The 15,608-nt window shown below is 44.1% G+C and overlaps 1 protein-coding gene across 1 annotated transcript in view; it reads right to left on the bottom strand.

Annotated features, from left to right (window-relative positions):
- Positions 1–15,608, bottom strand: part of CACNA1A (calcium voltage-gated channel subunit alpha1 A) — a 313,214-nt gene that overhangs the window by 61,916 nt on the left and 235,690 nt on the right. The gene's annotated exons all lie outside the window — the stretch shown is intronic.

Raw genomic sequence — 15,608 nt, 5'->3', positions numbered from 1 at the left:
TTATATGACACCATTGTCCCTCTTTAAGGGCAAACACGGGTAGTATAAACAGGAGCCAGGATCAATAACATTATCATAGCTCACAAATGTCCCTTTTTCAGAGGAACATTGGACCAAAATCCTTTTTTGAACCAAATCCCTCTGTCGCTCTTTCTTCCTCATTTGTCCCTCTTTTAGGACTGATCAGGGGCTTAGCAATAGGGGGTGCAGAGGTTGCGACTGCACTGAGGCCCTTGGGCCAGATGGGCCGCGAAGGGCCCTCTCTCAACTGCAGTATTAGCTCTCTATTGGTCCTGTGTTGGTAATAATCCCTTCTATAGATGCTTTGAATAGTGGTAATCATTAACAAACTGTTCCTCATCCCCTTCTTGCACCTCTGACACTGTAGTTGCCATTGGCAGGTTTTGGAAAGCCATAACAATTGTTATGTATAGCGTGCTTGGGGGGGCCCCAATGTAAAACTTGCATTGGGGCCCACAGCTCCTTAGCTACGCCACTGGGACTGATGTACAGATTTATGTTGATACATGTATTTTTCTACTGAAAATGTGTTTAACTGACTCTAAACGTTATTCCCATCTTTTAAATTGATATATATTTCTTATTTTCAACTGTTAAAATGAAGGAAAACTATTGGTTGTAGAAAGGACCAGTGAAGTCTGATTGATAAAACTACAGGGTGGGCCATTTATATGGACACACCTTGATAAAATGGGAATGGTTGGTGATATTAACTTCCTGTTTGTGGCACATTAGTATATGTGAGGGGGGAAACTTTTTAAGATGGGTGGTGACCATGGCGGCCATTTTGAAGTTGGCCATTTTGAATCCAACTTTTTTTTTTAATAGGAAGAGGGTCATGTGACACATCAAACTTATTGGGAATTTCACAAAAACAATAGTGTGCTTTTAACGTTTTAAGCAAGAAGTTATAAATCAGGATGATACCATTTATTGGCTAACTAAAAATGAATAAAAATAAGCAAGCTTTCGGCCTTGCAGCCTTCGTCTGGCTTATATCCTGTAACGTTTTAACGTAACTTTATTCTTTCATGAGTTATTTACAAGTTTCTCTTTGTTTACAGCCATTGACATGTCGCCGAGATTAACACGCGAGGAGCGGATAGAAATTGTGTTGAAGTCTGGTGAACGCAGTAACCGGATCATTGCAGCAGATTTCAATGCAAGACACCCTACTAGACCACCCATCTCTCATGCTACAGTTTGCAAACTGCTTGCTAAGTTTCGTGAAACTGGTTCAGTGTTGGATTTGCCAAAATGTGGACGCATTAAAATCTGTCACTAATGAAGAAACATCAGTGGCTGTCCTAGCTTCATTCAGCAAGAGCCCACAGCGTAGCACTCGCCGCATGTCACTGGAGAGTGGCATTAGTCGAACATCCCTTCAGTGGATATTAGCTACTCACAAATGGCACCCTTACAAACTCCAGGTACTGCAACATCTCATCGAGGATGACCCAGATCGGCGCACTGAATTTGCAGAATGTGCAGAAAAAAAAATTGGAACAGAACCCTCAGTTTACGCAGATTTTGTTCAGTGATGAGGCAAACCTTTATGTGAATGGTGAACTTAACAAACAAAACCACCGCTATTGGTCTGACACTAACCCACATTGGATAGATCCCTCCAAGACTGTTGGAACAAAAAAATGATGGTATGGTGTGGTATATGGGGTACAAAGATAGTGGGGCCATTCTTCATCAATGGAAACCTCAAGGCCACTGGATATGTGAAATTGCTACATGATGATGTGTTTCCCTCTTTATGCACTGAAGCTGGCACGTTCCCTAAGTTTTTCCAGCAAGATGGAGCACCACCACATTATGGGTGTCAGGTCCGAGCATTCCTAGATGAACAGTTTCCTGGAAAGTGGATTGGTTGTCATGAGCCAGTTGAATGGCCGCCAAGGTCTCCCAATCTGACCTCCTTAGACTTTTATCTTTGGGGTCATCTGAAGGCAATTGCCTATGCTGTGAAGATACGAGATGTGCAGCACCTGAAACTACAGATACTGGAAGCCTGTGCTAGCATTTCTCCTGCGGTGTTGCTATCAGTGTGTGAAGAGTGGAAGAAGAGGGTTGCATTGACAATCCAACACAATGGGCAGCACATTGAACACATTTTATAAGTGGTCAGAAACTTGTAAATAACTCACGAAAGAATAAAGTTACGTTAAAACCAGCACAGCACACCATTTTTTTCTTGTGAAATTCCCAATAGGTTTGATGTGTCACATGACCCTCTTCCTACTGAAAAAACAAAAGTTGGCTTCAAAATGGCCACTATGGTCACTACCCATCTTGAAAAGTTTCCCCCCTCACATATACTAATGTGCCACAAACAGGAAGTTAATCTCACCAACCATTCCCATTTTATTAAGGTGTATCCATATAAATGGCCCATCCTGTATATCTTTTGCTTCTGAATTCTTTGTGATATGCATGGCAACGGGTGTGGTGAGAGGTGTGGCAGGGGCGTGTCTTAAAATGCCCATCTTTTTTATCACAAAATGTTAAGAGGTATGTATTGCTATGGCCAAATACCAAGGAGCATCAATAGGTGCCAGAGGCAATGTAAAACTGTTCTTGGCAAATACTGGAACTCTGAAGCATGCGATAGAAGGTAAATGTCACTGTTATTATTAGGGTCAGGCACAGAGGTTAAGAATTGTAGTGTTAAAGGACAACTGTAATGAGAGGAATATGGGGGCTGCCATATTTAATTCCTTTTAAACAATACCAGATGCCTGGCAGCCCTGCTGATCTATTTGACTGCAGTAGTGTCTGAATAACACCAGAAACAAGCATGCAGCTAATCCAGATCTGACAATGGTGTCAAAAACATCTGATCTGCATATGCCTTCATATCCCTCTCTCTTCAGTTGCCCATTAAGAATGGTTAGCATTAAATATTAAAGAGAAACTCCGACTAAGAATTGCACTTTATCCCAATCAGTAGCTGATACCCCCTTTTACATGAGAAATCTATTCCTTTTCACAAACAGACCATCGGGGGGCGCTGTATGGCTGATCTTGTGGTGAAACTCCTCCCACAAGAAACTCTGAGTTGGCAGTTTTCTGTCTGGGAACCTTGCTGCATTGTGGGAAATAGCTGTTTACAGCGGTTTCCAACTGCCAAAAAAGCATGCAGCAGCTACATCACCTGCCAACAGTAAAAATGTCCCCATGTAATACATGTCAGAATGTAAATCAGGGATTTAAAAGATTTTACAATGGGCAAACACTGACTAAATCATTTATACATAATTATTGTAAAAATGAAGCATTTTTTTTTTTATTATATTATTTTCACTGGAGTTCCTCTTTAAAGAGAACCTGTACTGAGTAAAAATATTTAAAATAAACACACGAGGTAACTTCAAATGAACATTACATAGTTACCTCGCCATCAGTTCCTCTCAGAAGCTCACCATTTTCTTCTGATAATAATCCCTTCCAGTTCTGACAATATTTTGTCAGATCTGAAATATATCAGTTGCTGTCAATAAAATATCAGTTGCTGTCAGTTATAGATGAAAGGAAAACTGATGTACCAGGTAATGTCCATGTTTCCCTATGGCTCAAGTGGGCGATGTTACAGTTTAACTGTGTGCTGACCAGAAAGCTGTTATGGGTAATGGCCATTTTCAAAATGGAGGATGGAAAATTCCCTTGATCACAGCGGACAAACAGGACGCGGGACAGGAGAAAGACACTGAGGAGTAGACTACATGGAAGGGAAGTATGACTTGTGTATGCTTATTTTGACTTTTAATTTTCAGTTCAGGTTTTCTTTAAGCTTAGAAGTCAAAGTGGGGTGATAGTTAGGCATCAGAATGGACTTATCACTAAGGGTGGAAGTTAAGGCTAAGCACTGAAGGGGGTGGGGTATAGGGTTAGACATCACAAAGTTGGTTGACAATGAAGAAAGCTTAAATTTAAATATCCAAGTGTGGTCTCCAGACCGCACTCCGCCACAGCATAAACTGAGATGCAAGGTCAGTCCGCCAGAGCACCAGGTCGGACACCCAGTATAAAGTCCACTTTACTTGGCTTGAAGACGGGCTGTACGCCCAAAACAGTTCTCGGCCGGCGTCTGTCGCCATGATGTTTGGACTTTCTACATGATGGTGACCTTTGTTTACCCGACTGCTATAAATACTCCGTCTGCTTGGGGACCAGGCTTTCGATGGACATTGACCATCTTTGGCGGTTATCGTATTGCTGGATTGTCCCTGTGACGGCCAGTGGCGTAGCTACAAACCTCTGGGCCCCGATGCGGAATCTGGATGTGGGCCCCCCCCCCCCCCCGGCAACAACCGCGCCCCCCCCCCCCCCCCACAACACTTGACGCGCACACATATCCGTATCCCCATAGCTGTGCATGGCATGGCTATATCAATTCAGCTTTCCAGCAGCATGGGTGCCACGTTCAATTTGCAGACATACTCAGCACCCAGAGGAAATAGGGCAATTAGTAGCAATATGCCTTTAATTAGATAGATTACTATCAGTATAGGCATAGAATAAAGATGCATATACACATTCAATTTTGATTGGTCAATCACTGATCAATTTTACCACTGCATCTAGTATGAGGGCCAAGAGACTTTGAATACTGTGAACAGAGCTGGGCTCTCATAATACCTGGAAGTAGTAAAATTGGCTATTCAAAATTGTATGTGTGTACCAGGCTTTACAGCTAATACTGTACATACAATACAGCTGGTTTACAATCAGTAAAGGGACAGAGCAACACCTTATACTGTACATACTGGAGGTAGCAGGGATCAGCACACACTGCAGCTAGTTTACTGTCAGTTCAGGCACAGAGCAACACCTTATACTGTACATACAGGAGGTAACAGATCAGCAAACACTGCAGCTAGTTTACTATCAGTACAGGCACAGAGTAACGGCTTATACTATTTCTGTCAAAATAATCCTGCGCTCACATGTATCTCCTCCACTCCGTGTTTGTATCATTCATAAGAAAAAAAGGGGGAGAAACAAAGACATAGCGTGATACTGTTTCAATAGCCTATCACTTATTATATAAACCAAAAACCTTAATCCACCAACATTCAGTTGATATATGTTCCCACCATGTGCTACCGCTGCCGAGCCACAGACAGCAGGAAAACTTTATGCAGTAAGCACGCACTCCAAAATGTCCAAACAGTGAAGTAGACACCCTCACAGTGATTGAACCACAGATAGAGTCTCACAGGTCCTCACCATCTAAAGTAGCTGCCCAGACACAGACAGCAATAAAGGCCCACGAGTTCAGTTCACCTCCTCCTGTGTACAAGTTGTAACACCACCACCACTAGCCTCTCACCTTCTTGGTTGCTGCCCAGATTATAAGACAGCAGCCACACTTTAGCTATATCCCCAACACTTTCCACAGCGTTTCTTCAGCGGTACAGACAGATCTCCCAGCTTAAAAGGCTTGTTAGACCTAATGACTGAAGGAGCTTGACATAGTGTAAAACTGTATCATTTATTAAAAAATTAAAAGTAGTGCACTCACATCTTCCCAGTAAAAAATGCGCATATCAGCAAGACAGATCCAGCATGTTGACTCGCCCACGCCTCTAAGCTCCGCCCAACGCGTTTCGTACCTCCGTACTCATCAGGGGCTGGAGGCGTGTGGGTAATCGTGGTTTTTATATCCAGTATCCTTATTCCTTTGCCCTATTGGCATTGTGCCCATTTCGTATATTCCATATGACGTCCACGGAATGATGCGGGGGGCGGAGCCTCACTATGTCCAGAGTGAGGGCGATTTGGAGCTCTGCTGTTGAGTGGCAGGCGACCGGAGGCACGCCCAGTCTGACGTGGACGTTTGTAATTGGGCAATGTATTGTTGGGCAGGAAGCAGCGGAAGGCTGCTGGGTAAATTTAAGGGCGGAAGTCCCATGGCGGCCATTTTGGAGATGGGCACAATGCCGATAGGGCAAAGGAATAAGGATACTGGATATAAAAACCACGATTACCCACACGCCTCCAGCCCCTGATGAGTACGGAGGTACGAAACGCGTTGGGCGGAGCTTAGAGGCGTGGGCGAGTCAACATGCTGGATCTGTCTTGCTGATATGCGCATTTTTTACTGGGAAGATGTGAGTGCACTACTTTTAATTTTTTAATAAATGATACAGTTTTACACTATGTCAAGCTCCTTCAGTCATTAGGTCTAACAAGCCTTTTAAGCTGGGAGATCTGTCTGTACCGCTGAAGAAACGCTGTGGAAAGTGTTGGGGATATAGCTAAAGTGTGGCTGCTGTCTTATAATCTGGGCAGCAACCAAGAAGGTGAGAGGCTAGTGGTGGTGGTGTTACAACTTGTACACAGGAGGAGGTGAACTGAACTCGTGGGCCTTTATTGCTGTCTGTGTCTGGGCAGCTACTTTAGATGGTGAGGACCTGTGAGACTCTATCTGTGGTTCAATCACTGTGAGGGTGTCTACTTCACTGTTTGGACATTTTGGAGTGCGTGCTTACTGCATAAAGTTTTCCTGCTGTCTGTGGCTCGGCAGCGGTAGCACATGGTGGGAACATATATCAACTGAATGTTGGTGGATTAAGGTTTTTGGTTTATATAATAAGTGATAGGCTATTGAAACAGTATCACGCTATGTCTTTGTTTCTCCCCCTTTTTTTCTTATGAATGATACAAACACGGAGTGGAGGAGATACATGTGAGCGCAGGATTATTTTGACAGAAATTGGATTACACACTACATGCTTGGTGACTGATTCTGCGATCCATGGACACGTAAAATGATGAACTGAGCCACATATACGTTTTTTTTATATATTTATTTTTGTTACAATCTTTTGTATATATTTTGCCTGAAATTTGGGAGTGTACCAGGAGTGAGGGAGCGCACTTTTTATTGAGTAATTAACGGCTTATACTGTACATACTGGAGGTAGCAAGGATCAGCACACGCTGCAGCTAGTTTACTATCAGTACAGGCACAGAGTAACAGCTTATACTGTACATACTGGAGGTAGAAGAAATCAGTACACACTGCAGCTAGTTTACTATCAGTACAGGCACAGAATAACAGCTTATACTGTACACATTGAAAGTAGCAGAGATCAGCCCGAACCTAGTGCTGGGAATACACGGCTCGATTCTGAGCTGATAAGATGGCTCAATAGATAATTTCCGACACGTCCGATCGTTTTGCCGCTCAATTCTGCATTGGGGACAATGGAAAAAGATAAGAAAAACAAGCGGAAAATTAGAGAATCGCCCACAGATTTGAGTGGCAAAAATGAGTGGGCGCAGAATCGAGCCCCAGAATCAAGCCCCAGAATCAACCCGTGTATTCCCAGCATCATTTTTTTTGCCTCAAGTATTTAACACATAAATATTATCCCTATTTTTTCATCCTTTTTATCATCTGTACAAATGTAATTGCCCAAATTTTTTTTTTTTGTTTTGTTTTTTTTGTTCTTTTGGCTTTTGATTTAGCAAACATATGAACTTAGTATATATAGTTATTGTCCCTATCTTTTATACTTATTGTTGTTATTATAATTTCATCAACTTTTATTGTCTGTACATATGTTAATACCCCTATGTATACGTCTGGATACTCCACTTAGCTCATGTGCCACCTATGGATTTAGTCCCTACTTTTGTTACATAACCATTATCCTGATTTTTGATATATGATTATTGCTATATCATCGTTTTGTGATTTATTTATTTTTTTGTATGTTTGTTATTTGCAGGAATCTTATAGCAATACCCTCTGTCCTTTGTTCACAGTGTTTGTTGTCCCCGTTTTATTGCCTGAAGAAGTGGGTCTCTTCCCACGAAACGCGTTGCAGATTTTGGGGTACTATTGAATAAATGTATTTGTTTGATTTGATGACAGACCTTGGTGTCTAATTATTGAGGGGAAGTCCACCACTTTCCCTCCCGGCAATTTTTAACAATTTTATATTAATTTTATTTTGCTGGCGCCTCTGATCACCTACCAGTATACTTGAGTCCACCCCAGGTGGAGGGATGACCCTACCCCATTTTTTCTCATCTACAGAGAGCGACTTCTTAATCCTGAGTGAGGACAGGTCTAATCTCCTCACCTGCCTATACAGTGGTTGCCTGAGCGGTAACCCATGTTTGTGAGTATAACCATCTCACTTTTTCATTTCCCTTCGTATCTCTGACATACTACACCATATTGGGCTCTCGATTTCTCTCTTTTCTACATTCTCAGCATAAGGCCCGGCTCACACTTATGTTTAAAAACTTTGCTGCCAACACACATATATATATATATATATATATATATACACACACACACTGCTGCTGACTGACGCACACTCACGCACGCACACACCTTAGCACTGGGTCACAAAGCTGACTGGTAATACCAATTTGTATTATACAAACATGCCTAATTAAACTTCACACTTAAATATGATAATAATACAAGTGCTTAACCACTCCAGAATACTAAAAACACTGCAATAAAATGCTACATTATAAAGCATAAATTCCCTGGACAGATTATAGGACCAACACAACAAACATACCCAGGCAATCAGGGGTGAGCCTGTGGTGCCTGGCACCTGGGTGCAAGATTTTCTCTGGTGCCTATGGGAGTGTTTAAATTAACCGCGCTCAACCACATAACCACACCCATGTCCTGCCTAATCACACCCACACCTTCCACCTCTTTACGCATGCATATGATACCCCATTCCTACCCCTCTTCCATTGGCTTGCTCCTGGCTGGCTTTGGCTGCCTGCGAGTCTGCTAGTCTCTGGACTGACTCAGGCTGAGAGGCTCTGCGAGTGCGACGCAGTCACACACTGCGTATTTATGGCTGCCTGCGGCCACCCTACTCTCGCTCGCTGTCGTTGGCTCCTCCCCCCACCAAGCCCAAGTGTGAGGTGGGCTGCCTGTATCTTTCCCGTTGCGCTGCGCAGCCTGCCAGTGTTGCCAACCTTTTTATGTTATTTTTTACTGACAAATACCTAAAAATTTACTGACAAAGATTATTTTTACTGACAAAATTTCCCCACTAAATGCACATAAGAGACACCGTTTCACCAGTAAATGCACGTAATGACAGGCAGCCTTTCATCAGTAAATGCACATAATGAGAGACAGCTTTTCCCCAGTAAATGCACATAATAAGAGACCGCTTTTCACCAGTAAATGCACATAATAAGAAACCACTTTTCACCAGCAAATGCACATAATAAGAGACAGCTTTTCCCCAGCAAATGCACATAATAAGAGACAGCTTTTCCCCAGTAAATGCATATAATGAGAGACAGCTTTTCACCAGTAAATGCACATAATAAGCCCTGTAGGCAGTGAGTGACAGGGAGCCCCTTTAGGCAGTGAGTGACAGGGAGCCCCTTTAGGCAGTGAGTGACAGGGAGCCCGTTTAGGCAGTGAGTGACAGGGAGCCCCTTTAGGCAGTGAGTGACAGGGAGCCCCTTTAGGCAGTGAGTGAGAGGGAGCCCCTTTAGGTAGTGAGTGAGTGACAGGGAGCCCCTTTAGGCAGTGAGTGAGTGACAGGGAGCCCCTTTAGGCAGTGAGTGAGTGACAGGGAGCCCCTTTAGGCAGTGAGTGAGTGACAGGGAGCCCCTTTAGGTAGTGAGTGAGTGACAGGGAGCCCCTTTAGGCAGTGAGTGACAGGGAGCCCCTTTAGGTAGTGAGTGAGTGACAGGGAGCCCCTTTAGGTAGTGAGTGAGTGACAGGGAGCCCCTTTAGGTAGTGAGTGAGTGAGTGACAGGGAGCCCCTTTAGGCAGTGAGTGACAGGGAGCCCCTTTAGGCAGCGAGTGAGTGAGTGACAAGGAGCACCTTTAGGCAGTGAGTGACAGGGAGCCCCTTTAGGTAGTGAGTGAGTGACAGGGAGCCCCTTTAGCTAGTGAGTGACGGAGCCCCTTTAGCTAGTGAGTGACAGAGAGCCCCTTTAGCTAGTGAGTGACAGGGCCGCCGCAGGCTGCGGCGTGTCAGACCTCAGGATCAGCGGCGACCTGACCAGTAAGAGCGGGTGCCGGACGCACCCGCTCTATATGGGGAAGTGATGTCACTTCCGCATATCAGTGCGGGCGCTGGGTCCTAGCGCCCGCACTATTGGTCACCGCGGCGCCGCCTGATCAAGGTCTGACGGCTAGAGGGAGGGAGGGAGCGAGCGGCGACTAGAGCGGGGGGGCCCGGGTCCTCCAACACACAGCCCCCGGGGCCTGCGGCGGCTGGGGGGACTCCCTGTCACTCACTAGCTAGCCCGGGCCCCCCCCTGCCTCTTCAGGAGCCACGGCGACCCCTGTGACCGCGGGCCCTACGCCAGTGGTGGCGGCTCACGTATTTTAATGTTTATGATGTTGAAGATTCTGTAATAAATATTTCTATGAGTTTTGGAAGAAATCCCTGAGTGGGCTGGTCCTTGTGGACTTTATACTGGGAGCTTAGATTTAGGCACCAGCAATGGGATTTTTTAGCGATTGATAGGTGTTAAGCCATTGATGGGGGAGATACGCTGAAACAAAATCACAGACCAGCGCCAAAACTCTTTACACCAATTCTATATGTGCCCTTTTTAGTGTTCGGGAGGAGCAGAATACAGGACTTCTCAGGAGTGAACATAATGGGCTACTGGGAAACATTTGGGAAATATTAATTTAACCATGTCACTGCCTGTGTAAATTTCAACAACATTACATGTGAAATTGCGGGGAAAACCGCATGACAAAGCCGCATGCGATTTCCCTATTAAAAGCATTGCGGGCGATTCGCCCACATTCCAGCCGCACGCAAAATCTGACGGCTCTGCCGTGCAGATTTCCCCCGCACACCAAAACGCACCCGCACAACGCACAAGTGGAAACCATCCCATCCACTTGTATTGCCTATGCGAATCCACATGCGGTGCCTGCATGCGGTTTCGCTATAGTGGAAACGAGCCCTCAGAAGTCAAAATCTGACTAATCATGGGGGGTTATCAGGGTTTTCTTTATTTTCAAAAGCACTTAGTGAATGGCAGTTGCTCCGTCCAACTGCCAAAATAGTGTGCAGCGAGCAGGGAGGCTGGCCAGCATCTTTATATAAATCTTTTTCAGGGAATGTTTTTATAAAGAATAAAGGCCATGCTGTGAATCCCCTATGGAGAGATGGAATAGCCCAAACTCTGTTGGTAATGTCAGATTTCTACTACTTACTGGGAAGTGACAGCTACATAGGAGAAAAGTAATTTATGGTCCATTTTACTCTGGAGGAAATGTACTTATTTGTATGTGTTTGCATATATTTAGCATTTTAGGATTTTAATGACAGTGGTCCTTTAAGAATAATGGTTATTGCCACATCTTCTATACACACACACACACACACACACACACACACACACACACACACACACACACACACACACACACACACACACACACCATTCTTCTGCTACTGTTATTACACTAGTAAGGTAAAGAGTTTATACAATGAAGGGCATCTTTCTATCACTGGCTAGTTGGAATATTAGGTAGCCACCCTCCCCAGCATAGATAGCCAGATGTGCCCCAGTATTAGTATCCCCCTCTCCAATATATAGATAGCCAGATGTGCCCCCAGTATTTGGTTGCCTCTTCCCCAGTATACATAGCCAGATGTGCACCCAATATTTGGTTGCCTCTTCCCCAGTATACATAGCCAGATGTGCACCCAATATTTAATACCCCCTCCCTAGTATAGGTAGCCAGATGTTACCCCTGTGTAAGTATTCCCTTCCCAATATATAGATAGCCAGATGTGCCCCAAGTATTTGGTAACCCCCTCCCCAATATAGATAGCAAAATGTGTTTCAGTATTAGGTAGCCCCCTCCTCAATATAGATGGGCCCGAGCATTAGGTAGCCCTTCTCCCCCCAGTATAGTTAGCCATATGTGACTTAGTATTAGGTAGCCCCATCCCCAGTATAGGTAGCCAGATGGGTCCCCAGTATAAGGTAGCCCCCTCCCCAGTATAGATAGCCAGATGTGCCCCCAGTATTAGGTAGCCCCCTCCTCACTATAGATAGCCAGATGGGTCCCCAGTATAAGGTAGCCCCCTTCCCAGTATAGGTAGCCAGATGTGCCCCCAGTATAGGGTAGCCCCTCCCAGTATAGGTAGCCAGATGGGTCCCCAGTATAAGGTAGCCCCCTCCCCAGTATACATAGCCAGATGTGCCCCCAGTATTAGGTAGGTCCCCCACCCAGTATGGATAGCAGATATGCCTCAGTATTAGGTACCCCCCCTTCCACAGGTTAGATAGCCAGATGTGCCCCCAGTATTAGGGAACCCCCTTTCCCAGTATAGATAGCCAGATGTTTCTCAGTATTAGGTAGCCCCTTCCCCAGTACAGATAGCCAGATGTTTCTCAGTATTAGGGAACCCCTCCCCAGTATAGATAGCCAGATGTTTCCCAGTATTAGGTAGCCCCCTTCCCAGTATAAATAGCCAGATGTTTCTCAGTATTAGGTAGCCCCCTTCCCAGTATAAATAGCCAGATGTTTCTCAGTATTAGGAAGCCCCCTTCCCAGTATAGATACCCAGATGTTTCTCAGTATTAGGTAGCCCCCTTCCTAGTATAGATAGCCAGATGTTTCTCAGTATTAGGTAACCCCCTTCCCAGTATAGATAGCCAGATGTTTCTCAGTATTAGGTAGCCCCCTTCCCCAGTATAGATAGCCAGATGTTTCTCAGTATTAGGTAGCCCCCTTACCCAGTATAGATAGCCAGATGTTTCTCAGTATTAGGTAGCCCCCTTCCCAGTATAGATAGCCAGATGTTTCTCAGTATTAGGTAGCCCCCTCCCCAGCATAGATAAACCAGATGCTTCTCAGTATTAGGGAACCCCCTCCCCAGTATAGATAGCCAGCTGTTTCTCAGTATTAGGTAGCCCCCTTCCCAGTATAGATAGCCAGATGCTTCTCAGTATTAGGGAACCCCCTCCCCAGTATAGATGGCCAGATGTTTCTCAGTATTAGGGAACCCCCTCCCCAGTATAGATAGCCAGATGTTTCTCAGTATTAGGTAGCCCCCTTCCCCAGTATAGAAAAGACACAGGCAGGATCCCTGACATTTTAAGGTTATTTTTCAAGTCCTGCCTGTGTAAACAAAATAATTCCCACTGATGATAAATTGTGTGTTTCTCTGTAGTTACGCCCCTGCCCTGCTGCAAGCAATAGAAGACCTATCATTTTGCAGACAGAAATGTAAAAAATACAAATCTAACAAAGTGCAAGACAGAGAGAGAGAGAGAGCTAAGACAATGTCTACAAGTGAGCGTACGTGGAAAGTCATTGCTAAAGTTCCAGTCGGAGATGAGAAGCCAATGGTTGGTGCAACTCCATCTACAGAAGACTCAAGTCATGTCATAACCATTTTACAAGAACTGCTGACAATTGAGAAATGTATGCGACACAAATGTAGTACCTGTTAAGAACCAACACAGATGGAAACCTTTTATCTTATAGAACAGGGTGCGGTGGTAACAAAGTTCGGGTAGTTGGATTCTGATGAGTACATTTATCATGAAGTTGCAATAACTTCCTTGGTTTTTGTTGCACGGGATATATTTCAAGCAGGAAGGGATAAGGATTATATCAGGCCTGCATCATCCTTCCAATGCATTGTGAACTTACCATAGTGAGTGTGGAGAGATAAGAGAAGGGACATACACATAGGCAAAACAGAAGAGTAAGGGATGGAGAAAGGAAAAGAAAGAGTAATAGATTCATCTCTATGTGATTCAGGTAGATAATACCCCTATCAGATCAGATCACCCCTATCAGATCTCTGTATCCTTGCCCCACTCACCCATAAGGCATTCAGTTCTTCAACAATGGGTGACACCCATAAAAGATCTTGTATGAATCTACAGCTCATCCCTTATTGAAATGGACGTCTACAATTCAACCTGCCAACTAGTTAAACAGAGCAAATCCATTCTGCCAGCAGTAAAGCCTATGTACACTTCTTAAAACTAAGTAGAGGCATATAAACTACAAAGGCCACCAGAGATAAGAAAACATTCCGCAATGGTGATCTCTTATTCATCATGTAACGAGTAATATAGCCATTTTCACCATGTCACAATAAGCCTTTATATTTCCTTTACCATATAGCCACGGACAAACACATAACTTCAGTATGCTGTATGAGAGACCTATTGATCATACTTTGTAACATCTTCTTACTATTCCGCCTAACTAATCGATAGGACCTAATAAATGGACCACAGTGCAAAAATATCTTCCTAAATTATCACCAGTTAAGTCTGACATGTAAGTAAGAGGAAATATTTTAGTATACAAAGTAATATCCCTTAACACCTGCCATCATGTAAGAAAAAATATACAGGTCATAATTCCAACTAATTGGGAGATCTACCAAATGTTCCACTGCGTGAAAAGATATCTACTGATCAGTGGCATTTGTCATGATTATATGTCTTTTAAAGGGAAGCCTACATTAAACTGTGTCCCAGGAAATGTATGGCACATTCTACCCACAGATTAATTCTAACAAATTCTAAATAATAGTAATTGAAAGTTTGTTCTACCGTGTAAGACCCACTGAGCATCCCAGCATGCTTTGAGACGCTTGTAGAACACTACACCATGTAAACCTGGCTCTACAGATCACTCCACCAGGTCGCTCATCCATGTAAACCTTTTTCTACAAACCCCTCCACCATGTAAACCTGGTTCTAAAGATCACCGCACCATGTAAACCTAGTTCTACAGATCACTCCACCATGTAAACCTGGTTCTACGGATCACTCCAACATCTAAACCTGGTTCTACAGATCACCCCACCATATAAACTTTGTTCTACAGATCACCCCACCATGTAAACCTGGTTCTACAGATTATTCCACCATGTAAACCTTGTTCTACAGATCACCCCTCCATGTAAACCTGGTTCTACAGATCATTCCACCATGTAAACCTGGTTCTACAGATCACCCCACCATATAAACTTTGATCTACAGATCACCCCACCATGTAAACCTGATTCTACAAACCACTCCATCGTGTAATCCTAGTTCTACAGATCATTCCACCACATAAACCTGGTTCTACAGATCACCCCACCACGTAAACCTGGTTCTACAGATCACCCCACCATGTAAACCTGGTTCTACAGATCACCCCACCATGTAAACCTGGTTCTACAGATCACCCCACCATGACAACCTGGTTCTACAGATCACCCCACCATGTAATCCAAGTTTTACAGATCACTCCACCATGCAAACTTGGTTCTACAGATCACTCCACCATGTAAACCTGGTTCTACAGATCACCCCACCATGTAAACCTGGTTCTACAGATCACCCCACCATGTAAACCTGGTTCTACAGATCACCCCACCATGTAAACCTGATTTCTACAGATCACCTCACCATGTAAACCTGGTTCTACAGATCACCCCACCATGTAAACCTTGTTCTACACATCACCCCACCATGTAAACTTGATTATGCAAATTAATCCACCATGTAAACCTGGTTCTTCTCCACCATGTACAACTTACCGAATGCTTTTTCATATTCTGAGAATCTAACAA

This window comes from Hyperolius riggenbachi, chromosome 3 (assembly GCF_040937935.1).
Source record: "Hyperolius riggenbachi isolate aHypRig1 chromosome 3, aHypRig1.pri, whole genome shotgun sequence".
In the NCBI taxonomy this organism is placed as follows: Eukaryota; Metazoa; Chordata; class Amphibia; order Anura; family Hyperoliidae; genus Hyperolius; species Hyperolius riggenbachi.
Note: the sequence above shows the minus strand (reverse complement) of the source record. Positions and strands in the feature narration are given on the sequence as shown.